The sequence below is a fragment of the Saccopteryx bilineata genome, chromosome X, assembly GCF_036850765.1.
Source record: "Saccopteryx bilineata isolate mSacBil1 chromosome X, mSacBil1_pri_phased_curated, whole genome shotgun sequence".
Classification (NCBI taxonomy): domain Eukaryota; kingdom Metazoa; phylum Chordata; class Mammalia; order Chiroptera; family Emballonuridae; genus Saccopteryx; species Saccopteryx bilineata.
Genome location: NC_089502.1, coordinates 84,206,668 through 84,233,168, shown reverse-complemented (window position 1 = coordinate 84,233,168; position 26,501 = coordinate 84,206,668).

The window sequence follows — 26,501 nt, the reverse complement described above, 5'->3', positions numbered from 1 at the left end:
CAAGCATCCATTTGAGATGTCCCCAAGTGCAGGACACACACCATGCCTCTTTAGGCACCTACTTCACCCTGATTAGGTCTTTGCTCTATTGCCATTTATCCACATGAGAGATTTTAGGCATTTGAAATCCCTTTCTCTTCCTCTTCTTCCTCTGTTAATTTCTAATATCAGAGTTACTTACTCATGTTACCTTCATTTTATTCCCATTGTTTCAGATTGTCTCAAAATTCCTCAGTTGAACTATTGTACTAATATCCTAACATGTTTTCTCAACTCCCTAATCTAATGTTAACACTGTTGCCAGTAATCTTGAATGATATTATGCATTGATAATTTATTGTATTTAATACATGACTTTAGGTAGTTTACTTTTATTATTTATTTAATTCTCTTCACAGCATTTTGAGCAAAGGACTAGTAATAGTACATATTGAAAGTGCAGAAGCAATTTTAGAGAGATTAAATAAATTATTCTGGGTCTTTCAGCTAAAGACTGGCAAAATTAAGTCCCATTATTTTTGTATCATCACAGACCAGACTCTCATCCATATTTTTATAACACAAATCCCTTTGTTATATATGATATAATTTTTAAATTTCAGCATTCAAAGATCTACATAATGTAACCCTACTCTACTTCTTAGTATTTATCCCCCATCTAATCATCTATAAAAATTTATGCTCCAAGTTAACCAGGTAACTGCTTTTCACCCTATATCCTAAAGATGATGATGACCCTATAACTTTGCACATGCTTCTTTCTGCTTAGAGTGCACATGTTTCTATCTTGGTCCATCAAAAATCTTATACTTTTTCAGGTTCAGGTTAATTGCAATTTTTTTTTCACAAAACCTTCCTCAAAACCTCTTTGGCATACTTTAGCATTTTTCCCTTCATACTCTGCAATTTTTCTAACATAGTACTTTTTAAATTTTACTTTCCACCATTCTATTACAGTGTTTTATATATTTGCCTCCTCCCTCCAGACCAAAATTTGGTTTTGGGCATGGATTATATCTGATTTATCACCTATCATAGTGTCTGGTACATATAGTTTTATAAAAAATGTCTGTTGAATGTGAAATAAATATTAGACTAATCTAAGGCAGTAGTACTCCAAGTTATTAGGCTAATCCCTACCTGCCAAGGCTTCTCATTTTTCTTTAAATTGTATTTAGAAAATTAAAACAAACAGGGTGACATTGATCATTAAGAGTACATAGGTTTCAGGTAAACATTTTTTTTTTCAGAGACAGAGAGAGAGTCAGAGAGAAGAATATTTAGGGACAGATAGAAATGGAGAGAGATGAGAAGCATCAATCATCAGTTTTTTGTTGTGACACCTTAGTTGTTCAATACTGCTTTCTCGTATGTGTCTTGACTGTGGGCCTTCAGCAGACCAAGTAACCCCATGCTCAAGCCAGTGGCCTTGGGTCCAAGATGGTGAGCTTTGCTCAAACCAGATTAGCCTGCGCTCAAGCTGGCAACCTCAGGATTTCTAGCCTGGGTCCTCCACATCCTGCTCTGATGCTCTATCCACTGTGCCACCTCCTGGTCAGGCCAGGTAAACATTTCTATAACATTTAAATTGTTGATTATATTGTATACCCATCACTCAAGATAAATCATTTTTCATCACCCCATATTGGCTCCTCTTTTTTATAATTTTAATTTATTGTGTTTACATGGCTTCAAGTGTCCCACTGAATATAACTTCCTCACCTTCCACTTTTGTGTCCCTTTTTATATTTCCTTTGGTAACCTCCTCCTATTTTCTTACCCCCTTCCCTCTAGGATTTGCTATCCTTATCTCCAGGTCCATCCATGCTGTCACAAAAGGTAAATTTTTCTTTTTCTTTTTCACAGCACATAGTATTCTATTATGCATATGTACCACTGCTTTTTAATCCACTTGTCTATTGACAGACACTTGGGCTGTTTCCCGATCGTGGCTATTGTAAACAATGCAGCTATAAACACGGGGTTGCATATCTTCTTTTGAATCAGTGATTTGGTATTCTTAGGATATATTCTTAAAAATGGGATAGATGGCTTAAAAGGCAGTTACATTTTTAATTTTTTGGAAAAAAAAAGCCATACTGTTTTCCACAGTGGCTGCACAAGTCTGCATTTCCACCAGCAGTGCAGGCGGGTTCCCTTTTCTCCACACCCTCGCCAGTACTCATGTGTGTTGTTTTGTTAATGAGTGCCATTCTGACGGGTGAGAGGCGGTATCTCATTGTGGTTTTCATTTTTATTTCTCTGGTGATTAATGATATTGAACAATGTTTCATATGCCTATCGGCCATCTGTATGATCCCTTTGGAGAAGTGTTTATTCAGTTCTTTTGCCTATTTTTTTATTTGATTGGTTACCATCCTGCTGTTGAGTTTTAGAAATACTTTATAGATTTTGGTTATTAACCCCTTATCAGATGTATGGGCGAATATGTTCTCTCATTGTGTAGGCTGTCTTTTTCTTTTGTTCATGGTGTCTTTTCCTGTGGAAATCTTTTTAGTTTGATATAGTCCCATGTGTTCATTCTGTCCTTTATTTCAATTGCCTATAGAGATAAATCTGCAAAAATATTGCTACAAGAGATATCAGAGAGTTTACAACCCATGTTTTCTTCCAAGATTTTTTGTTTTTGTGACTTAAATTTAAGTCTTTTATCTATTTTGAGTTTATTTTTGGGAATGGTTTAAGTTGATGGTCTAGTTTCACTTTTTAGCATGTACCTGTCCAATTTTTTCAACACCATTTATTAAAGAGACTGTCTTACCAACATTGTCAAATATCAATTGACCATAAAGACATGATTTTATTTCTGGGTTCTCTATTCTGTTCTATTGATCTGTATGCCTGTTCTTATGCCAGTACCAAGCTGTTTTGAGTAAAATGGACTTGTAGTATAACTTGATATCAGGGAGTGTGATACCTCTCACTTTATACTTCATTCTCAAGATTGCTGAGGCTATTGTTTTTTGTTTGTTTGTTTGTTTTTTGTTTTTGGTTCCATATAAATTCTTGGAATATTTGTTCTATAGCTTTAAAGTATGCCATTGGTATTTGAATGGAAATTACATTAAATCTATAGATTGCTTTGGGTAATATATACATTTTGATGATGTTTATTCTTCCTATTCCCAAACACAGTATATGTTTACACTTGTTTGTATCTTTTTAAATTTCTCTTATCAATGTTTTATAATTGTGTGAGTACAAGTCCTTTACCTTTTTGATTAAATTTACACCTAGGTACTTTATTTATTTATTTATTTTTTTGGCTGCCATAGAGAAGGTGATTGTTTCCTTAATTTTTCTTTCAGAAAGTTTATTGTCAGTGTATAAAAATGCCACCAATTTTTGAATATTAATTTTAATTCCTGCCAACTTGCCAAATTCATTTATTAGGTCTAGCAAATTTTTGACTGAGATTTTAGGGTTTTCTATGTGCAGTATTGTATCATCAGCAAATAATGATACTTTTACCTCTTCTTTTCCATTTTGGATGCCTTTTATTTCTTCTTCTTGTCTAATTGCTGTGGCTAAGACTTCCAAAACTATGCTGAATAACAGTAGTAAAAGGAGGCACCCCTGCCTTGTTCCTGATCTTAGGGGGATTGCTTTAAAGTTTTATGCATTGGTAATGATGTTGGCCATGTGCTTGTCATAAATGGCCTTTATTATGTTGCAGTATGCTCCCTGTATTCCTACTTTGCTGAGAGTTTTGTTTATTAATGGGTGCTGGATTTTGTCAAATTATTTTCTGCATCTATTAATATTATCACGTGATTTTTATTCTTCCTTTTTTATGTGATGAATCACATTGATTGATTTGCGAGTATTGTATCAGTCTTACCTCCCTGGAATAAATACAAATTGAGCATGATGTATGATTTTTTTTTCTGTATTGCTGGATCTATTTTGCTAATATTTTGTTGAGAATTATAGCATATAAGTTTATAAGGAACAACTTCTTATAATTTGCTTTCTTTGTAGTGTTTTTACTAGATTTTGAAGTGAGGATTATGCTTGCTTCATAAAAGGACCTTGGAACTCTCTCCTCTTCTTAATTTTTTTAAAAATAACTTGAGAAGTCTAGGTGTTAGTTCTTTTTTAAATATTTGATAAAATTTGCCTGTGTAGCCATCTGGTCCAGGACCTTTTTTTTTTTTGCTGGAAATTTTTGGATAACTGTTTCAATTTAATTTGTTATAATTAGTCTGTTTAGGTTTTCTAATTCTGCCATATTGAGTTTTGGATGATTATATGTTTCTAGGAATTTATTAATTTTACCTAGATTTTTCAATCATTTTGGCATACATATTTTTATAGTACTTTGTTACAATCCTTTTTATTTTTACAATGTCAGTTTTCACTTCTCCACTTTCATTTTTATTTTTATTTGTTTAATTTCTGTCTCTTTTTTTTTATGAATCTGGTCAAAGTTCATCAATCTTATTTACCTTTTCAAAGAACCAGCTCTTGGTTTAAATGATCTTCCATATTGTTTTTCTAGCCTCTATGTCATTTATTTCTGCTCTGATCTTTATTATTTCCTTCCTTCTACTTCTTCTGGGTTTTATTTGTTTTTTTCTATTTTTTTAGATGTATGTTTAAGTTGTTTAATTGAGCTTTTTCTTGCTTCTTAAGATATGCTTGTAATGCTATGAAATCCCTCTCAAGACTGCTTTTGCTGTGTCTTAAAAATTTTGATTTCTTGTATGTTCATTTTCATTTGTTTCAAGAAAATTTTTTATTTCTTCCTTGATCTCATTGTTAACCCATTTATTATTTAATAACATGCTATTTAGCCTCCAAGTGTTTGAATGTTTTTTAGTTTTTGTATTGTAGTTGATTTCTCGTTTCATGCCATTGTGATCAGGGAAGATGCTTGATATGATTTCAATCTTAAATTTATTGAAACTCATTTTGTGTCCTAACATGTGGTCTATCCTAGAAAATGTAAAATGAGCACTTGAAAAGAATGTATATTCTGCTGCTTTGGTAGAAAATGTTCTGAAAATATCTATTAAATCCAGTTGATGTAGTATGTCATTAAATCTTCTGTTTCTTTGTTAATTTTCTGTTTGAAGTATCTATACATTGATGTTAGTGGGTTATTATAATTTCCTGCAATTATTGTATTGCTGTTGATTTCACCCTTTATGTACATCAAAATATGCTTTATATATTGAGGTATTCTTATATTAGATGCATAGATATTTACAATGTTTATATCCTCCTGTTGGATTGCTCCATTATCATTATGTTGTGACCTTCTTTATCCCTTATTATATCATTGTTTAAAAGTCAATTTTGTTAGAATTAAGTATTGCTACCCTAGCTTTTTATTCATTTCCATTTCTGTGAAATACTATTTTACATCCCTTCACTTTCAGTCTATGTGTATCTTGTTTTGAAGTGGGTATCTTGGAGATAGTATATGTAAAGTTCCATTATTTTTATCCACACAGCTACCCTAAGTCTTTTGATTGGAGCATTTAATCTATTTGCATTTAAGGTTATTATTTATATGTAGTTGTTTATTGCCATTTTATTCTTTAAATATACAATGCTTTTTTTCTAGATTTTTTTTCTTCGCTCTTTTTACAGCAGACCCCTTAACATTTCTTGCAGTATTGATTTGGGTATAATGAATTCCTTGAGTTGTTTTTTGTTTGAGAAACTTTTTACTTCTCCTTCTATTTTAAACAATAGCCTTGCTGGATAAAAAAGTCTTGGGTGTAGGTTCTTGCTTTGCATCACTTTGAATATTTCTTGCCAATAACTTCTGGCCTCAAGTGTTTCTGTTGAGATGTCAGATATCATCCTACCGGGGGCTCCTCTGTAGGTAATTAACTGCTTTTTTGTTGCAGATTTTAGTATTCTTTCTTTGTCTCTTAACTTTGGCAGTTTATGATATGTCTTGGTGAAAGTCTTCTTGGGTTCCTCTTTAATGGGACTCTCTGTGCTTCTTGAACTTGTGTGACTTTTTCCTTCATCAATTTTGGGAAGTTTTCAGCTTTGATTTTTACAAACAGGTTCTTTAACCCTTGTTTGTTCTCTTCTCCTTCAGGAACCCCTATAATGTGGATGTTGTTTCTCTTCATGTTACCAGAGAGGTCTCTTAGAGTTTCCTCAGACTATTTGAGCTTTCTTTCTTTTTGCTGCTCTGCTTCTGTGTTTTCATTTATCTTGTCTTCCAAATTGCTGATTTGATCCTCTGCTTCATCCAGTCTGCTATTAGTTACTTCAAGTGCAGTTTTTCATTTCTGATATTGTATTTGTCATTCCTGACTGTTTTTTTTTTAATTTCAGCATCCTTTCTGATGCTTGCTTTCTCCTTATTTAGGTGCTCATTATGTTTATTCATTCTTGCTCTAAGATCCTTGAGCATTCTACAAACCATTGTGTTAAACTCTGCATCTTGTATTTTGATTACTTCCATTTCATTCAGTTCTTTTTCTGGAGATTCCTCTTGTTCATTCATTTGAGTCATATATCTTTGTCTGACCATTTTGTCTGTGTATTACATAGTGCTGTCTGACTTTGAAATTTTTGTGGGGTCTTTATGAAGCATATGGGGTTATTGGTGCTGTCCTTCAGGAACATTTTATTCTTTGTTCTAGAAATACTTCTTGGTGGTATTATTTTCCCTCTTGTTGTATGTGAGTATTAAATGCAGTTGGTCCTTTTTTGGGTAAAAATATCCATTCAGACTGACTGGCTCTAAAGGTCAACTTTGACCATGTGTATTACATACTGTGCAATGTCTGTCCTGTTGGGTGTATTTATTTTCCACAATGTCTAGTGTTTGCTAGACTCCACCATTGTGTGTGCTGCTTGTGTAGGTACTTGCATCTAGGTTTGGTGCTGTTTGCGACCCACTACCAGTAGTGTTGGCTCCAGTTTTTCTTGAGTTGGCATCAGCTGTTGTTTGTACTCCTGTCTGGGCTACCAGTTGGCAGCTACTGCACTTTTCACTGTTTGTGTCTGCCTTTTTTGTACCTGGGAAATGTGGGAGGGGCCAACCTTTGTATAAGGGTCAGCTTCCACTTGCTTAGAGATAATAGCAGCTCCATAAAAGCCCAAAGATCTTTAAGATTTGTCTCAACTTTTCAGCTGCTTCTCCTCCTCTTGCAGCTGGCTGGTTTTTTTCACAGAGTCTTCTGTAGTAAGACTGTAGTGTTTGGGCTCAGATTGGCCTCACCCAACCAACTGTTCTACAGGTTGCATGCTTGGTGGGTTAAGGCAGCAGATTTTGTAAATACAATGTTTGTGGCCCCTACTCCAGAGCTTCATCCTTCAACCACTGCTGTATATTGAAATTTTATTTCTCCCCAACAAGTTGAGCAGCAGGTTCAGACCAAGTGTTGCTAACAGTCTCCTCTGCAGAAGTTCTTTCAGCTTGTGAGACTTCTATCTCAGGAAAAAAGACTGAGAGAGTCCTCTCCTGGGGTTCACTGTGCCTCTCCCAAAGGTGGCTAAGCCAGATAGAAGGACCAGGTCCAACATTTGACTCATAGAGACCCGCACATTAAATATTTATGCTCCAAGTCTCTCTCCTTCCCCCTGTGGAATTTAACCAAGAAGGACAGAATATGCAGTGCCCAGCCTGGCTGACTGTGAAGCTTCACCCTAACCAATGCGCTTGAACTGCTTTGCTGGTGCTGATCACAGAGAGTAGAACTCGTCTCAGCTGAACCATGTGTGAGGAGCTTTTTCTTAGGATACCTCACTAGTAAGGATTGTTAGGTCCTGAACTGATGCTTTGTGCAGCTGGCCCCTGTATGTGTCATCCCTGAGCCTACCTTGCAGGAGCCCAGAGCAGACCAGTGGAGACACTTCCTATGACTGGTCCACAGCAACATTCTTGGAAATTCAGAGTTTATTGCTGCCCTCTAGGCCCAGGTGTACATGGAAATACCAAGCTGCACTCCTAGGCTGATTTTATTCATTCTGGTACTGGGGAAAAGTCCACTCAAATGGCCAAGTTTCCCTTAGTTTTACCTCTTGAAGACTTTCTGCTGGAAGCTTGTTGGGTGGAGCTGCTGAAAAAACCTCTGCTGGAGTCTAGAGTCTGCAGCAATTCAGGGCTTATAAAGGTTGATCTGTGGCTCTACCCCTTGGCCTGAGAGTCAGTCTGTTCAGATATTTTTCACAGACATGAGTAGGATGTAGCCTCAGGAGTCCAATAGGTGTGACCTCTGAGACCTAGAGGTGTGGTCTGCCCACTCTTCTGACTCAGAATAGTATGCGGAAAAGCTTCAATCTCAAAACCAGAAAACTGATTTTAAGATTGGTTACTGATTTGTCCCCTGCTTCCTGGCCTCTCTTAATGACCCACTGCCATGACTGAAGTAGGAGAGATTCCCAAGGATGTAGCAGTTACTTCTCCCCAGGCTGATGTTATTCAAAGGGGATTGCTCTACCCATGAAATATGGCAACCACAGTCCTGGAGAATGACTCAGCACAGGTGTTCTAGTGGCCATTCCCCACAGTGTCTCTTTCTGGTCCTCCAAATTTACACTCTCTTCACTCAACTCCAATCCTCACAGGTGTCCCCTGCCAGAGCTCCAGGTAAGTGGCTGTGAGTGATGCTTTCTGAATGGGTCCTTTAAAATAGAGTTTGCATCCGAGAGCACTGTCTCTTTCTTGCAGACAGAACCCTGGCTTTTTTTCATAGCTAAATGCTTCCTGGGTACCTCTTCTAGGCTCTGGGGATCCAGATTAGGGCTCCAGGCCTGTGCTTTAGGACCCACACCTCTCAGGGTGAAGCTCCCTGCTGTGAGAGTCCCTTCGGACCTTAAGCCACTGCATGCTCCTGGGAGCAGGACAGCCCTTTCCACATCTCCACCTTCTTTACCAATCTCAGTGTGGCTTCTTCTGTAATCCTTGGTTATAGACTTCTCTTAGTTTACTCCAAAGTTGTTTTTTCAAGATAATTGTTTTTAAATAAAGCTGTAATACAATTTGGTTCTGGGAAGTGTCAGTTAGAATGCCTGTCTACTCCATCCTGGTCTCTTTTCTTCCTAGAAAATTAAATTTGATGGTGAAATTGATCAAAAAGAGTAGATAGGTTTCAAGGAAACAACTCAAAAACATTTGCACAATCGATTATGTTGTATACCCATCACCCAAAGTCATATCATATTTTATCACCTTATATTTATGCCTCTTTACACCCTGCCCCTCTGCTCTACCTTTTTGCCATATCCCCCACCTCCTTGTAACCACTGCACTCTTACCTATGTCCATTAGTCTCAATTTTGTATCCCACTTATGTGTAAAATCAGTTTTTAGCTTTTTTTAATTTACCTATTTCACTCAGTATAATGTTTTCAAGGTCCAACCATATTGTTGTAAATGATACTATGTCATCATTTCTTATGGTTAAATAGTATTCCATTGTATATATGTACCACTTTTTCTTTATTCATTTCTCTATTGAGGAGCAATTTGGTTGTTTCTGTGTCTTTGCCACTGTGAACAATGCTCTGATGAACGTAGTAGTGCATGCATATTTATGTACCAATGTTTTAGAGTTTGGGGATTATATACCCAGTAAAGGGATTTCTGGGTCATATGGTAGCTTTATTCTTGATTTTTTGAGGAACCATCCTACTTTTTTTCAGAATGGCTCTAATAATTAATATTCCCAGTAGCAGTTAGTGAAGGTTTCTTTTCCTCCACAGCCTCTCCAACACTTGTTATTACATATCTTGTTGATAATAGCCAATCTAACAGGTGTGAGGTGACATCTCATTGTAGTTTTGATTTGCATTTCTTGAATAGCTAGCAAAAATAAACATTTTTTATATGTGTGGTGGCTATTGTATGTATTTTTGGAAAAAGTGTCTGTTCATGTCTTCACCCCAATTTTTAATTGGATTGTTTGCTTGTTTGTCACTTAGCTTTGTGAGTTCTTTATATATTTTGGATAATAACAACTTATCAGAGGTGTTGTTTGCAAATATCATCTCCTATTTAGTTGGCTACCTATTTGTTCTGTTGTCAGTATCTTTTTCTCTGCAGAAGCTTTTAAGTTTGATAGAATCGGCCCTGGCCAGTTGGCTCAGTGGTAGAGCGTTGGCCTGGCATGTGGGGGACCTGGGTTCAATTCCCAGCCAGGGCACATAGGAGAAGCGCCCATTTGCTTCTGCACCCCACTCCCTCCTTCCTCTCTGTCTCTCTCTTCCCTTCCCGCAGTCAAGGCTCCATCGGAGCAAAAATGACCCGGGCACTGGGGATGGCTCCTTGGCCGCTGCCCCAGGCGCTAGAGTGGCTCTGGTCACGGCAGAGCAATGCCCCGGAGGGGCAGAGCATCGCCCCCCAGTGGGCAGAGCGTTGCCCCTGATGGGCGTGCCGGGTGGATCCCGGTTGGGCGTATGCGGGAGTCTGTCTGACTGTCTCTCCCCATTTCCAGCTTCAGAAAAGTACAAAAAAATTTTTTAATAGAATCCCATTCATTTATTTTTGCCTTTACTTCCATTGCCTTTTAGGTTGAATTCATACATTTTTATCTATAGTCAAAATCTATGAGTTTAGTACCTATACTTTTTTATATAATTTATTGTTTCATAAACTTATGTTTATGTTTTTGATCCATTTTGAATTAATTTTTGTGTAGGGGAAAAACTTTAGTCAAGTATCATTCTTTTGCATGTGGCTTTTCATTTTTCCCAGCACTATTTATTGAAGAGGCTTTCTTTTCTCCATTGTGTTTTTGATTCCTTTGTCAAAGATTATTTTTTCATATATATATGGTTTTATTTCTGGGCTCTTGATTATGTTCCATAGTCTGTATCTATTTTTCTGTCAATACCATACTGTTGTGTTTTTTTATATCATGGCTCTGTGGTATAATTTGAAGTCAGGTATTGTAATACCTATAGCTTCATTCTTTTTCCTCAGTATTGCTTTGGCTATTTTGGTTGTTTTTTTTTTATGGTTTCATGCAAACCGGGTAACTTTTTTGGTTACATTTCATTAAAAAATAATATTAGAATTTTGACATGAATTGCAGTAAATTTGTATATTGCTTTAGGTAATATGATTATTTTACCTATGTTGATTATTCCAATCTGTGAACAGGAGTATTTTTACATTCACTTTGTTTTGCAATTTTCTTTAATAAAGTTTTGTATTTTTCAGTATATAGATTTTTTACCTTCTTTGTTAAGTTTACTCCTAGGCATTTTATTTTTCTTTTGTTGTCATTGTAACTATAAAAAGGGTTATTTTTTAGTTCATTTTCTGAAGTTTTATTTTTCGATTATATAAAAACAATAGACACCTGTATATTGATTTTTTTGTCCTGTTATCTTACTGTGTTTGCTTATTGTTTGCTTATACTTTTTCTCTTTTTTATATCAAGAGAAAGGTAGGGATGCAGAGAGATAGACACCTGTATGTGCCCCAACTGGGATTCACCTGGCAACCCCCTGTCTGGGGTTAAGCTCTGCTCATCTGTGGCTGCTGCTCTGGTGTTCTGCAACTGAACTATTTTAGTACCTGAAGCAGATCATGAAGTCATATTCTGTTCCTAAGGCTAACATGCTCATTTGAGTCATGGCTGCAGGAGTGAACAAGAGAGAGAGAGAGAGAAAAGAAGAAGAAGAAGAAGAAGAAGAAGAAGAAGAAGAAGAAGAAGAAGAAGAAGAAGAAGAAAAGAGGATCAGGGCAGGAGAAGCAAATTTTTGCTTATCCTGTGTGCCCTGACTGGGAATCAAACCCAGAACTTGCCAGGCAGATATTCTATCTCTGATACAACCAGCCAGGGCTTCTATTAGTGTTTCTGTGGAGTCTTTGTAGTTTCTAGTATACAGGATCATGTCATCTGCAAAAAATGAAACCCCTTTTTTTCTAGTATGAATGCCTTTTATTTCATTTTCTTGTCTTATTGTTATGGCTAAAACTTCCAGCACTAGGATGAATAGGAATAGAGAGAGTGGACAGCCTTGTTTTGTTACTGATTTTAGCCAAAAAGCTTTCAGTTTTTCACCATTTCATATGATATTAGCTCATGGTTTTTTATATATGGCCTTCATTGTGATGACATCTTTTACTTCTTCACCCATTTTACTGAGTATTTGAAACATAAAGTCATGTTGTATCTCGTTGATTACCTTCTCTGATTGTATTGATAGGATCATAAGATTTTTGTTTTTTTGTTGATATGGTGAATTATGTTAATTGATCTTCATATGTTGAGCCATCCTTGTGACCCTAACAGTGGTCAGCAAACTTATTAGTCAACAGAGCCAAATATCAACAGTACAACAATTGAAATATTTTTTGAGAGACAATTTTTTAAAACTTAAACTATATAGGTAGGTGCATTTCTTATTGAGGTAGCACGTGCACATGGAATTTTGTGGAAGAGCCACACTCAAGGGGTCAAAGAGTCGCATGAGATTTTGCTGACCACGGCCCTAGAATAAACCCCACTTGATTATGATGTATTGTTTTTAATGTGTTGTTTTATTTAATTTGCTAACATTTTGTTTAGGATTTTTGCATCTGTATTTATTTGAGATATTGGTCTGTAGTTTTCCTTTTTGTGTGTTGTCTTTGCCAGGTTTTAATATGAGGGATATGTGGGTCTCATAAAATGTCTTAGAAAGTATTGCTTGTTCTTCAATGTTTGGAAGACTTGAGAAGAACAAGGACCAAATCTTTCATGAATGCTTGGCAGAATTCACTGCTTTTGTCATTTGGTTGTGGACATTTATTTTTGGGAAAGTTTTTGGTAGTTGACTATTTTATCTCCATTTATGGGCCTATTTAGGCTTTCCACTTCTTTATGACTCAGTCTAAAAAGATTATATAGTTTTAGAAATTTATCTATTTTCTCTAGGTTGATGAATTTTATGGCATATAATGTTTCATAGTACTCTAAGATGATCTTTGTGTACCTATGAAGTCTTTGGTAAACTCTCCGTTTTCATTTTGGATTTTGTTTACATTATTCTTTCCTCTCTTTTCCTTAGTGAATTTAGGCAGTGGTTTGTTGATTTTAGTAGTCTTTTCAAAGAAACAATTCTTTTATTTGTTTACTTTTTCTGTAGTTTTTTTGTGCTTTATTTTATTTAGTTCTGTTCTAATTTTTGCTATTATTTTTCTTCTACTGACTTTGCATTGTCTTTTTTTTCTAGTTCCTTAAGATGTGATAAGTTATATACTTGGGAACTCTCTTGTTTCTTGATATAAGTTTGTAATAATATAAAATTCCCTCTTGTTACTGTTTTTGCTGCATCTTGGAAATTTTTATATGCCATGTTGTCATTTTCATTTGTCTATCTATATCTTTTGATCTCTGAGTTTTTTTTTCTTCTTTAACCCAGTCATTTTTAAGGAATGTGGTGTTTAATTTTTACATTTTTGTGTGTTTCTTAACTTTCTCTTTGCAGTTGAATTCTATTTTCAAAGCCTTATGATCAGAAAATATGCTCAGTATAATTCCAATTTTCCAGAATTTGTTGATGTTAGTTTTGAGGCCCAACTCATAGTCTATTTTTGCACACTGGAGAAGTATATAATATTTTGGCATGAAATATCCTGTAAATGACTATTATCTACATTTTATTTAGTGTGTCATTTAAGGCCAATTTTTTTTATTGATTTTCTGTTTGATTAATCTTTGTAAACCCATCAATGGTGTGTTGACATATCCAATGATTGTGTTCTTGTCTGTTTCTATTTTGATATCAGTTAGTATAGGTGTTTTATATTTTTGTGCTCTTTAGTTTGGTGTATATCTATCAAGAAGAGTTATGTCTTCTTGATACAATGTACTCTTTTTCATTTGAAATGTTTATCTTTGTCTCTGGTTAACTTTGTTGTCTTGAAGTCTACGTTGTCAGATATAAGTATAGCTACACCTGCTTTTCTTGGATGTTATTTGCTTGGAGAACTCTTTGCAACCTTTCACTTTGAGTCTACGTTTGTCTCTGCAACTTAAGTGTGTGTCTTGAAGGCAGCACAGAGCTGGGTTTGGCTTTTTGATCCAATCTGCTATTCTGTGCCTCTTTATTGGTGATTTCAGTCCATTTACATTTAGGGCAATTATTGACACAAGGACTTTTTTATAACTTTTTTATGTTTTGTTTTCTGGTAGCTCTGTGTATCTTTTGGTTCTTTCTTTTTGTCTTTATTTTGTGGCATTCCATACTTCTATCCCCTGTTCTTTTTTTCTTGTTTTTTTAAGCTGTGTGTATCAGTAGTGGCTTTTTCATACTTGTTTACCACTAGTTTTTTAAGAGAAAACTTGTCATATGTACAAGAGTCTTTTGTCTTATGATTCTTCTGCACTCCATCCTCCTTTGTTAATGCAGATTTTTTATCCTCTCCCCTTTTATATTTTGTTCTCACAGATTATCTTGATTTTAATGTGCTCCCTTTGGAGCTTATCCTTATAGTTTTGATTTGTTTTGTTATTTGTGTCTGGTTGAACAACTCCCTGGAGTATTTCCTGCAGTGGGTGTTTTCTGGTGGTACATTTTCTCAGCATATGTATCTCAGCAGTTTTTATTTTTCCTTCATAGTTAAAAGGTAACTTTGATGAATATATTATTCTTGGCCAATAATTTCTCTCTTTGAGTACTTTGAATATTTGGGTCCACTGTCTTATGGCTTGTAATTTTTTTTGTGTGGCAGAGACAAAGAGAGTCAAAGAGAGGAACAGATAGGGACAGACAGACAGGAAGGAAGAAATGAGAAACATCAATTCTTTGTTGCAGTTCCTTAGTTGTCCGTTGATTGATTTCTCATATGTGCCTTGACCGAGGGACTACAGCACACCTAGTGACTCCTTGCTTGAGCCAGTGAAATTAGGCTCAAGCTGGTGAGCCTTGCTCAAACCTGATGAATGTGTGCTCAAGCTGGCAACCTCACAGTCTTGAACCCAGCTCCTTCGTGTCGCATTCCAACACTCTATCCACTGCACCACAGCCTGGTCAGGTGGCTTGTAAATTTTATTCTGAAAATTCTGATGATAACTTAATGGGCTTTTCTTTATAATATATTCTTCTTTTCCTTAGCTTCCTTGAGAATTCTTGATTTTTTATTAATTATTTATAATTTTATTATGATATACCTTGGAGTTCTTCTGTTTGGGTTGAGGTAACTTGGCATTCTGTTTTCATTTTGGATTCAAGGCACTAACTCTTTCCATAGGTTTGGGAAATTCTCATATATTATTTTTTAAATAGCATCTTCCTTCGCTTTTCCCTCTTTTCTTCTTCTGATATATCCACTATTCTTATATTGCTCTTTATAATGGAGTCAGACAATTATTGGAAAGCTCAGGTTTTTTTTAATTCTTGAATCTCTCTCCTCTATTCTCTGTAACATCTCTAGTTGCTTGTCTTTGAGGTCACTGGATTTATCCTCTATCTGTCTTTTTTCTGTTATTTAAACTTGTTGCCTCAGTTTTCAAATCATGTATTGAGTTCTTAGTCTCTGTTTTTAAAGTTTAAATGTTCTTTCTGAGCTCATTATGTTGCCTATTTGTGTTTTCTTACATCTCCTTGAATATTTTAAGAACTTTAATTTTGAATTCTCTATATCATTTCACTGCAGGTTTTTCTTCTAATTCAGATTTTTTTGTGGAGATTTTTTTTTCTAAAACATGTCTTTGTCTTTATTATCCATAGGATTTGATTTCTTTCTTCAAGATAACATTTGAGAGTGGTATTGTTAAAATTCTAAGGAAAAAAAATAAATGAAATATTGAAATTTAAAAAACATAATAAAAATTTTAAATATATGAAAAATTAAAAAGAAAAATTTTGGAAAATATTGGAAGCAAAAAAATTAAGAAATAAAATACTCACAAAAAATAAGAGTAGAGAATATGAAAATGAAAGAAAATAAAATTCAAAAAGAAAAAAAGGAATAATTAGAATAAAAGGAAAAAAAGGAATAAAAAGGAGAAATAAATTTTGGTTTTGAGAGTTTTCTTCCATGAGGTGTCAATGCATTATAAGTTTTACCTCTGTTAAATACCTGGGCTGTCCTTTGATGAGATGTTGCTATTGCAATGACATAGGTGAGACCAAAGTCACGTTGGGGCATTTTGTGTGGGCTTTACAGTTCGGCTTTATAGCTTAAGTTTTCCAGCTTTATGGCTCTAGCAATGATAATCTTTGGCCTTTGGGCACTCCTTCTCATGTCTCCAAAGACCCAAAAACTATACACAGGGCAGCACTGTTTTTCAAGGGAGAGAGTAGCTCTGGAGAGCTATCTGTGGGACTTGTCTCTGCCACTCTTTATACCATGAGGTAAGCTGAGGGAGTCAGGATCTGAGAACCTGGGTTGGGGGCTGCGCTTTACTTTTCTCTGTCTCTGCCAATTGTGGCCTGCAAAGAGATCATAGAAACAATGGTATGACCCTGTGCTCTGGCCACTTTGGTTAATCTCCCCTTTTTCTCCTTTAATCTCACCAATTCTCTGGGAAGGAAGAGACCCAGTCCATCTTGGTTTCCCTCTCCTTATCCTTCAGACAAAATTCAAACAGCCTGAGCTTCCCTCAACCTGTTTGAGAAACAAATCCAGTCACTCCAGGTTTGTCTTCTCTCCAGATCCCATTGTGAATGCATTTTATCTTCCACACCCCTTTTCAACTCATCCCACCTTTAGTCTGTTCTGTGCATGGATCTTTCAGGCACACCTGTGAGCTAAGCTGAGGTTCATTTTTAACATTATAGTTTTTCAGTTCATTTAAATTTCAAGGGGAGAGATCAGAAGTATCTCTCTCACATCTCCATTACTCTGACATCGTACTAAGGTTCTGCCACTTTATGTACATAGGTCTCAGTTTTATATCCCACCTATGTGTGAAATCATACAGTTCTTAGCTTTTTTTTGATTTACCTACTTTACTCAGCATAATGTTTTCAAGGTGCATCCACGTTGTAAATGGCACTATGTCATCATTTCTTATGGCTGAATAATATTCCTTTGTGTGTGTGTATATATATATATATATATATATATATATATATATATATATATACATATACATACATATATATATACACCACATCATTTTTATCTAGTCCTCTATCCAGGGGCACTTTGGTTGTTTCTATATCTTGGGCACTGTGAACAATACTGCAATGAACATAGAGGTTTATGTTCCTTCATGTACCACTGTTTTCAAGTTTTTTTGGATAGATACCCAGTTTAGTGATTGCTGGGTCATTGGTAGTTTTATTATTAGTTTTTTGAGGAATCACCATACTTTTTTCCATAAAGGTTGTACTAATTTTCATTCCTACCAGCAGTAAATGAGGATTCCTTTTTTATTCTACATCTTTTCTAAATTTTTTTATTACTTGTCTTGTTAATAATAGCCAATCTAAGAGGTGTGAGGTGGTATATCATTGTAGTTTTTATTTGTATTTCTTGAATCTAGTGAAGATGAACATTTTTTCATATATTTGTTAGCCTTTTGAGTGTCTTTTTGGAAGAAGTGTTTCTTCATGTTCTCTCCCCATTTTAATTGTTTGCTGTTGAGCTTTGTGAGTTCTTTATGTATTTTAAATAATAACTCCTTATTGAAGCAGTTGTTTGCAATTATCATCTCCCATTTATTTGGCTGCTTATTTGTTTTATTGTTAGGTTGTTGTTTTTTTGCTGTGCAGAAGATTTTTAGTTTTATATAGCAACCAGACCTCTCTAGTAATGGTTAGGAACCTCTCCTTTAGGATCCCAAGATATCCTGTATACATTGAAAACTGTATTAATTGTATTTTAATTATCTGATTATGCATCTGCCTTCTGTGGTAAGCTGTCTGAAATACAGTAAATATGTAAAGTCCAATTATTATGACTCTGTGAATGGGTTTTGTGTGAGTAAATGATGGCAGACTGGACCTATACAGTGCTTGCTACTTTACTAGTGCACTTCTGATACCAGTTGATTTAGTCCACAATAAAAAACAGTGTGATTGGCAGATAAATGGGAAAATCAATTTTTCTTTAGGAGTAATAGACAACTATAAAATAATTTGACCATAATGGTGGTCAGAATGACCAGACCTTTGTTGCTGCTCTTTCCCATATAGATTTAGCCTAAAATATTTAGCCAAATAAGAACACCTGTGGTCAAGGTAACAGTAAAAATAAATATCTACTCTTTGTCTGTTGTTAAGAGGTTCTGTTTGTTTTGTCTAATTTCCCATTTCAAAAATATTATATTCTGACAGTCAACTTCAACAAAACTCAAGAGAATATTTGATATTTTGCAATAATAAGTACATGGGGAAAAGACCCAGCAGAAATTAATAATATCATGGATGGTTTTTGAAATTTTTAGCATAATAACTTGACCTCAGATATTCAATATTTGGTAAAAAAAATTAAAAATGTTTTCATGCATAGATCCTTCAATAATATATTTTTTCTGATATCAAATGAATTGATCTTAGACTTATGTAAACTAAGTGACTTTTTGAGTTTCACAAACATGACATTTTAGTGACATAACACAAAAATATTTCTCATTGCCAAGGTATCTTAAATATTTTTTATCAAACTGTGACCTATTCTATTTGAAAAAAAATATTTGAATATGTTTTTCTTTGTGTTCATACAACATGCTCAGAAATTAAAATGAAATCATCTGAAATGTCAAGAAAGGTGTAGTTAAATTGTTTAAACTCAGATGTTTATTCAGGGATGTAGCAGCTAGATAGAGCTGCTGACTGGACATGGAGCTTTAATCTCCTAGGTTATTTTGTCTGAATTACCTTCCAGATGAATGAGACTGAGATAGATATAAGGGGTTCATAAAGAAGAATATCATGAGGAGTCCAAAGTAATCCTCTCAGAGGCTAGATTATAGCTCACAAGATATTTAGACAATGTTTGCCTGCCTCTCCTGGGAGTGGGAAAAAGTGTTAAAGTTTTCTGAATGGTATGCACATGGTTTGTGAAGGTATTCTCAGAAAGTCCACTTTATTTCTTTCTGTTAGCCCTTTAAAAGGTCCAAGCATTTCTAATTTAAGTCCCCTAGCTCCCTTATATTATCTCAAACTGTGGCACAAATAATGGGGAAACCACCACAAAATAAGAATGCTGTCAGGACAAGTGTTTCTGTCCCTTGTCATTGCAGAACCCACAGAAGTCTGATACTAGGGATGAAATGATTCTATTACAGAAAATAACTCTAAAGAAATGGCCACAGTGTAAAAGTAATCAATTTATTTCATAAGCAAGATAAGAACTATTTTTCCTTATTCTTGGCAAACTCCTTCTCATTTATTAGAACCAAGCCTAAATAGCTTCCACAGAGAAAGACTTGCTAGCTTTTCTGGTAAGAATTACACACTCCTCTAGGGTACTTTTTTTTCCTGACACTATGTGAAGCAGAGATGAAAAGATAAGATCTTTACTCTCTAAGATCTTTTTCTGTATTTTTCTAAAGTGAGAAGCAGAGGGGAAGACAGACTCCTGCATCCACCCAACCGGGATCCACTCTGTATGCCAACTAGGTGGTGATGCTCTGCCCAGTTGGGTTGTTGCTCCATTGCAACCAGAGCCATTCTAGCATCTGAGCCCGAGGCCATGGTGCTATCCTCAGTGCCCGGGTCAACTTTGCTCCAATAGAGCCTTGGCTGTGGGTGGGGAAGAGAGATAGAGAGAAAGGAGAAGAAGAAGGGTGGAGAAGCAGATGTGTGCTTCTCTTGTGTGCCCTGGCCAGGTATCAAACCTGGGATTACACATGCTGGGCCAATGCTCAACCACAGAGCCAGCTGGCCAGGGCCCTCTCTAAGATCTTTCAGTGCAGAAAAGAAGATAGATACATGACTTTAAAGACTAAAATATTACAGTAAAGTCTTGCTCTAATGGAAATATCTACAGAATGTAATAATTAAAAAGTGCCTTATTCTGCCTGGGAAAATTATAGAAAACTTTTTTGAATGTGATAAAGCAAACTCTTGATCAATGTATTGAAGGATTTCAAAATGTATCTCAAGGACTCTAAGAACAATGGATTGTTATTGAAATTAAAATACTAGAAGGATTTTTATTTTATGCTTCTCATCTCTACTATTTTTGAAGAGTTAACTTTAGTCTCTGTCTTTCTCCTTTCCTCTCTACTTCTCTCTTTCCTTCTGACTCTCAACCAGCTATCAATAGTTCAACATATCCGTAGTAAAATGTGGCCATTTGAATGCATAGCCTCACTTAGGATTGTCTACAGAGGAAAAAAACAATAACTCTGACTGGACCTTCTGAGGTCAGTGCATACCCTTAATCCAGAATGCTGTAACTAGATGTAAAGTATATGAACAGGAACATAACTGTTTTTTCATAGACCTCAGAATAGTGAAAGGAGTTACCAGTGAAAAGTGTCTGGGTTGGCCCAAATACACCTGTGTTACACATACAAAATGAAAATAAATTTTATTAATTCTATCTGACTTAAACATGAGTATGATGTTAGAGAAGGACAAGAGATGAGATATAATGATAGAGAGAGGCAAAATTAAAAGGACTTTAAATTTTGACTTTGTCTTTTAAGATGATATGATAGGCTTTTCAAAAGGATACCACTATATGGCATTACTGATTGAAATAGAGAATATTGGAGAATTAACAGTTTGAAAAATACTATTACATACTATATATTGTTATAATGATATTATATACAATAATATTGTATATAATTTATATATCATATTTTGGATATGCTATTATGTATTGTATGTTATTATATGTTATTAGTACTATTGTTGAACTTGAGGTACTAGTATTGAACTGGAGTTGCTGTAGAAGAGCTAAGATTTATTGAGCCCTCACTGTGTACCAGGTTTTGTACTTCACGTAGAATAATTTATTTAATTCACACAAGGTTTCAAGCAAGTAGGTATCATTTTGTTTACATTTTAAAGATGAAGAATCTGAGGCACATAGAGATTAACTTGCCCATGATTCCATACATAGTAGAGCCATATTTGAATGAGAAAAGTCTGATTGCAATCTATACTTTTACTCACATTGTCTATGCCTTTTCAGTGCCAATACCATATCTGTTTGTTTGAATCTCAGCGACAGAAGTTATCTTTATTATCATACTTATTACTTTATACTGCTTGCCTCTCTTCTCCCATAGACTGTGAGCTCCCTAAAGTTGGAGATGGAGAATTTTTCATTTTTATACCCAGTGCTGAGTACAGGAATCGGCACAGAGGTGAAATGATGCATTTTGTGAGTGTACTAGTCTCACTAAGATTCTGAATCTAGTCTCTTCCATATCTCCTTGAATTTTTCCATGGCCACATGACTTCCTCAGACCAATGAAAGGTAAGCAAAAATGATATAATTCACTTCTTTTTTTTTGTATTTTTCTGAAGCTGAAAATGGGGAGAGACAGTCAGACAGACACTCGCATGCGCCCAACCGGGATCCACCCGGCACGCCCACCAGGGGGTGATGCTCTGCCCCTCCGGGGCGTCACTCTGTTGTGACCAGAGCCACTCTAGCGCCTGGGGCAGAGGCCAAGGTGTCATCCCCAGCACCCGGGCCATCTTTGCTCCAATGGAGCCTTGCTGCTGGAAGGGAAGAGAGAGACAGAGAGGAAGGAGAGGGGGAGGGGTGGAGAAGCAGATGGGCACTTCTCCTGTGTGCCCTGACCGGGAATCGAACCCAGGACTTCTGCACGCCAGGCTGACGCTCTACCACTGAGCCAACCGGCCAGGGCCCTAATTCACTTCTTTATAGAAAAATTTTATAGAATTTCAAGGTGATTTTGTTTCTTTGTTGTGGGAAGCCATAAAACCTCATGTTAATATAAAGAAATTTTAATATGGCAGACCTTCTGTTAACTTAGATCCCTGAATAAATACATGGAGCAGCGATATAGCCCTTCACTCTTGCAAAAATGTAATGGACATATAGCATGATGGAGATATTGACCTTTGTTGATTAAATCCAGATTTTAGAGGTTGTCTTACTGTAGCACAACTTAGTCCATTATATCTGGTAAAGTGAATAATTGGTATTAGTTGATTAATAATTAGTATCTCTTCATCATTTCTACTTTTCTTTCCATCCTTTTTTTTATAATTTTATTTTTTAATGGGGTGACATCAATAAATCAGGATACATATATTCAAAGATAATAAGTCCAGGTTATCTTGTCGTTCAATTATGTTGCATACCCACCACCCAAAGTCAGATTGTCCTCCGTCACCCTCTATCTTGTTCTCTCTGTGCCCCTCCCCCTCCCCTTTTCCCTCTCCCATTTCCCCCTCCCCCCCGTAACCACCACACTTTTATCAATGTCTCTTATTTTCACTTTTATGTCCCACCTACGTATGGAATAAAACAGTTCCTGTTTTTTTCTGATTTACTTATTTCGCTTCGTATCATGTTATCAAGATCCCAACATTTTGCTGTAAATGTTCCTATGTCATCATTTCTTATGGCTGAGCAGTATTCCATAGTGTATATGTGCCACATCTTCTTTATCCAGTCATCTATTGATGGGCTTTTTCGTTGTTTCCATGTCCTGGCCACTGTGAACAATGCTGCAATAAACATGGGGCTGCATGTGTCTTTACGTATCAATGTTTCTGAGTTTTGGGGATATATACCCAGTAGAGGGATTGCTGGGTCATAAGGTAGTTCTATTTTCAGTTTTTTGAGGAACCACCATACTTTCTTCCATAATGGTTGTACTACTTTACATTCCCACCAACAGTGTATGAGGGTTCCTTTTTCTCCACAGCCTCTCCAACATTTGCTATTACCTGACTTGCTAATAACAGCTAATCGAACAGGTGTGAGGTGGTATCTCATTGCCGTTTTGATTTGCATTTCTCTAATAGCTAAAGAAGATGAGCATCTTTTCATATATCTGTTGGCCATTTGTATTTCTTCCTGGGAGAAGTGTCTATTCATATCCTCTTCCCATTTTTTTATTGGATTGTTTGTTTGTTTGTTGTTGAGTTTTATGAGTTCTTTGTATATTTTGGATATTAGGCCCTTATCTGAGCTGTTGTTTGAAAATATCATTTCCCATTTAGTTGGCTTTCTGTTTATTTTGTTATCAGTTTCTCTTGCTGAGCAAAAACTTCTTAGTCTGATGTAGTCCCATTCATTAATATTTGCCTTCACTTCTCTTGCCATTGGAGTCAAATTCATAAAATGCTCTTTAAAACCCAGGTCCATGAGTTGAGTACTTATGTCTTCTTCTATGTACTTAATTGTTTCAAGTCTTATGTTTAGATCTTTGATCCATTTTGAGTTAATTTTTGTACAGGGGGAGAGACTGTAGTCCAGTTTCATTCTTTTGCATGTGGCTTTCTAGTTTTCCCAGCACCATTTATTGAAGAGGCTTTCTTTTCTCCATTGTGTGTTGTTGGCCCTTTTATCAAAAATTATTTGACTATATATATGTGGTTTTATTTCTGGACTTTCTATTCTGTTCCATTGGTCTGAGTGTCTATATTTCTGCCAATACCATGCTGTTTTGATTGTCGTGGCCCTATAATAGAGTTTGAAGTCAGGTATTGTTATGCCCCCAGCTTCATTCTTTTTCTTTAGGATTGCTTTGGCTATTCGGGGTTTTTTATAGTTCCATATAAATCTGATGATTTTTTGCTCTATTTCTTTAAAAAATGTCATTGGAAGTTTGATGGGAATTGCATTAAATTTGTATATTGTTTTGGGTAATATAGCCATCTTGATTATATTTATTCTTCCTAGCCAAGAAAAAGGTATATTCTTCCATCTCATTATATCTTTTTCAATTTCCCTTAACAATGCTTTATACTTTGCATTATATAAGTCCTTTACATTCTTTGTTATGTTTATTCCTAAGTATTTTATTTTTTTTGTTGCAATCGTGAAGGGGATTATTCTTTTGAGTTCTTTCTCAGTTGTTTCATTGTTGGCATATAGAAAGGCTATTGACTTCTCTATGTTAATTTTGTATCCTGCGGCCTTACTGTATTGGCTTATTGTTTCTAGTAGTCTTTTTGTGGATTCTTTGGGGTTTTCGATGTATAGGATCATATCATCAGCAAAAAGTGATACCTTTACTTCTTCTTTTCCAATATGGATGCCTTTTATTTCTTTGACTTGTCTGATTGCTCTGGCTAGAACCTCTAGTACCACATTAAATAAGAGTGGAGAGAGTGGACAACCCTGTCTTGGTCCTGATTTAAGGGGGAAAGCCTTCAGTTTAGTGCCATTTAATATGATGTTAGCTGATGGTTTATCATATATGGCCTTTATCATGTTGAGATATTTTCCTTGTATACCCATTTTGTTGAGAGTCTAAAACATAAAATTGTGTTGTATTTTATCGAAAGCCTTTTCTGAGTCTATTGATAAGATCATGTGGTTTTTGTTCTTTGTTTTGTTGATATGGTGTATTACATTAACCGTTTTACGTATGTTGAACCATCCTTGAGATTCTGGGATGAATCCCACTTGATAATGATGTATTATTTTTTTAATATGTTGTTGTATTCGATTTGCTAGTATTTTGTTTAGTATTTTAGCATCTGTATTCATTAGAGATATTGGTCTGTAGTTTTCTTTTTTTGTGCCATCCTTGCCTGGTTTTGGTATGAGGGTTATGTTGGCCTCATAAAATGTGTATGGAAGTATTGCTTCTTCTTCAATTTTTTGGAAGACTTTGAGTAGAATAGGAACCAAGTCTTCTTTGAATGTTTGATAAAATTCGCTGGTATAGCCGTCAGGGCCTGGACTTTTATTTTTGGGGAGGTTTTTAATGGTTTTTTCTATTTCTTCTCTACTGATAGGTCTGTTTAGGCTTTCTGCTTCTTCTTGACTCAGTCTAGGAAGGTTGTATTTTTCTAGGAATTTATCCATTTCTTCTAGGTTGTTGAATTTAGTGGCATAAAGTTTTTCATAGTATTCTACAATAATTCTTTGTATATCTACGGTGTCCGTGGTGATTTCTCCTCTTTCATTTTGGATTTTGTTTATATGAATTCTTTCTCTTTTTTCCTTGGTAAGTCTTGCCAAGGGTTTGTCAATTTTGTTGATCTTTTCAAAGAACCAGCTTCTTGTTCTATTAATTTTTTCTATAGTTTTTCTGTTCTCTAATTCATTTATTTCTGCTCTGATTTTTATTATCTCCTTTCTTCGGCTGGTTTTGGGTTGTCTTGGTTCTTCTTTTTCTAGTTCCTTAAGGTGAGAAGTTAAGTGGTTCACTTGGGCTCTCTCTTGTTTGTTCATATATGCCTGAAGCGATATGAACTTCCCTCTTATCACTGCTTTTGCTGCATCCCATAGATTCTAATATGTCGTATTGTCATTTTCATTTGTCTGTATATATCTTTTGATCTCTGCACTTATTTCTTCTTTGACCCATTCATTTTTTAAAAGTATGTTGTTTAGTTTCCACATTTTTGTGGGATTTTTTTCCTCTTTTTTGCAGTTGAATTCTAGTTTCAAGGCTTTATGATCAGAAAATATGCTTGGTACAACTTCAATTTTTCTGAATTTGCTGATGTTGTTTTTGTGGCCCAACATATGGTCAATTCTTGAGAATGATCCATGTACACTGGAGAAAAATGTATACTCAGTCACTTTGGGATGAAATGTCCTGTAGATGTCTATCATATCCAGGTGCTCTAGTGTTTTGTTTAAGGCCACTATGTCTTTGTTGATTCTCTGTTTGCATGATCGATCTAGAGCCATCAGCGGTGTATTCAGGTCTCCAAGTATGATTGTATTTTTGTCAGTTTTTGTTTTAAGATCAATAAGGAGCTGTCTTATATATTTTGGTGCTCCTTGGTTTGGTGCATATATATTAAGAATTGTTATGTCTTCTTGATTCAGTGTCCCCTTAGCCATTATGAAATGGCCATTTTTGTCTCTGAGTACTTTTGCTGTCTTGTAGTCAGCATTATCCGATATGAGTGTTGCTACACCTGCTTTTTTTTGGATGTTATTTGCTTGGAGTATTGTTTTCCAGCCTTTCACTTTGAATTTGTTTTTATCCTTGTTACTTAGATGAGTTTCCTGTAGGCAGCATACAGTTGGATTTTCTTTTTTAATCCATTCTGCTACTCTGTGCCTTTTTATTGGTGAGTTTAATCCATTTACATTTAGTGTAATTATTGATACTTGTGAGTTCCCTATTGCCATTTTATATCTTGCTTTCTGTTAGTTTTGTGTCTTGTTTGATCCTTCTCTTTCGTTTTTCTATCTTTTGTTTTTATTCGGTTGTATTCCATACATCTTTCCTCTGTTGCTATCTTTTTTATCTCATGTGCTTCTGTGGTGGTTTTTTAAATGGTGGTTACCTTTGAGTAATGAAAAGGGTCCCTACCCTGTTCATTGTAGCGAATTATTTTGTGAGTACTTTTGCACTCCATCGTCCTTTGCTACTGTTAATCTCCATCTTCTCCCCCTCTTTCTTTTTGTTGTTGTCACAGTTTAAATTTGGTTTTATTGTGTTCTTCTTGGAGCTTTTACTTGTGGCTCTGTTTTTTTTTTTGTT